Source organism: Cucumis melo, chromosome 9 (genome assembly GCF_025177605.1).
Source record: "Cucumis melo cultivar AY chromosome 9, USDA_Cmelo_AY_1.0, whole genome shotgun sequence".
Lineage (NCBI taxonomy): Eukaryota > Viridiplantae > Streptophyta > Magnoliopsida > Cucurbitales > Cucurbitaceae > Cucumis > Cucumis melo.
Window position 1 is genome coordinate 8,553,443 of NC_066865.1, and position 2,015 is coordinate 8,555,457.

The window sequence follows — 2,015 nt, forward strand, 5'->3', positions numbered from 1 at the left end:
GGTCACCATTACTTGTCATCACACCAAAACCACATGGGAGACATTAGTTCAACATATCACTTTCAACACATAACATAGATATGATATAACAAGCATTAATGAAAGGATTATAAAAGAATGTTATCAAACAACATTTGTAAAACCCGTACCTAAGTTAGAAGATTAAAATTTTTGTTAACTGTAAAAATAGGCGTTTTAGACAATAGATTGTGAAGAGAAGTTAAGGCTTAGCAATGAAGTAAGACTATGCAATAAGAAGTTGGCAATTAAGTTAGTTTGTGAGAAAGGTAAAGTGACAAGACTTTTAAAGGTTAAGCGTTATTATGCGATTAAGGTGTTTTGTGAGATGAAAGATTAAGTTAAGCATGCTTAAATTAAAACTTAAAACTACCCTTGCACCACTAAGAGTAGAAGCTAGCAAGCTGTTAAGAGTTTAAGCATGACTAAGCTTGTTTAAGGAGTAGTATAAATAGAGGATGGGATCAAAATGTTAAGGGTGATTATTCTAAAATTTTGAAAAGATTAAGTGTTGAAGTGCCACCAAATGTCTACACAATAAGAAGAAGAAGAGAAGTAGTTCGGGTTTAAATAACCAAGTAGTGCGAGTGTTTTCTTTAAAACGTTTTAATGTTAAATGCTTTCTTATAAAATGTAATGCCCCAAAATTTGGAACTTAATTTATTATCTTAAGTGTAATTATTGAAACTTTGGAAGTAATTGAGGAAACTTAATTAATTATATTTTTGGTTGTATAATTAATTAAGTTTTGAGGATAATATAATTACTTTATTTGGATAATAAAATTGGTGAAGTTATTTGTTGAAGATAAAGATAATTGGGGGAGGAGAGAGAAAATTGAATCATTTAGTTAAGGTTACTGGTGATATTCTTATTTGGGAAAAAAAAAAAAGAAGAGATTGATGTGTTAGTTGAAGTTGATTTTAAAAGGGGTTTTGGTGAGATTTATTTGAGGAGAGAGAGGAGTTGTTGTTTGAAATAAAATAAGGAAAAGGGGAAAGAGAAATTTTATTGGTACCTTATTGGTGTTTAAATAGGCATAGGGACCCGTGCACAAGAGAAAAAAAAGAAAAAGAAAAAAAAAGGAGGAAGAAACCCTAAGATTCCTCCTCCAATCGCCGCGCCGCCGCCTTCCCCTTGCGAACCGCCGCGCCGCCGCCGTAGCCGAAGCGTGCAAGTGTCAGCCGTCATCGTCGTGGTCGTCTCCATCAATAGACCATCGGCAGGCGAAACCCGAGCCGTCCCATGCCCTTCTCCACAGATCAAAACCCGACCCGCGCCTCCTCCGCCTGGACGCCGTCGCCGAGCGGCTGCGTTGAGTCACAGCCCGTCGCTCACCGCCGTAGGACAAGCCGCCGGCCCCGCAGGTCGCCGCAAAAGCCCTAGCCGTCTAAGCTGCTGCTCGAACCTGGAAACGCGACCTACGTGCCCGTGCCTCCATCTCTGCGTGAATCCAACTCGACTTGCGTCTCTCCTCTGCCACCTGAGCCGCGTCCGCACCCGTTCGCGTCGTAGTAGAGTCGTCCTACACGTGCGCGAGCCGCCTGTCTGTGCCGTAGCCGAGTCGCCTTACACGCGCGCAAGCCGCTTGTCCGAGCTGCCTTCTGCTTTCTAGCCGAGCCGCCTAGCCGCTTCGCCTGTCTTTGAGCCGCCAGCCTACTTCGATTCTTTTCACCTAGTTTGGTATGTTTGATTGGATTTTGGAATACCCAACTAAAAATTTAAAATTTGCTGGATCTCAATAATTTAATTTTTAGGTTAAAATTAAATTATTTCTCTTAAGGAACATCTAGGACCAATTGATCTTAGAGCGTGGGATTTCTCTAGTTAAGGGCTCAAGCGTCGCAACCTCGACCTAAGGTGAGTTACTTCAACTGAATGTCTGGAGTCTTTGGTTGATTGGTGATTAAGTTATGAAAATTGGTGCTTCTAACCAATAGGACTTCGCTGCTGGGAAAGCATGACTTTGCGGTAGAACTCGTTGAGCAAATCTCCAG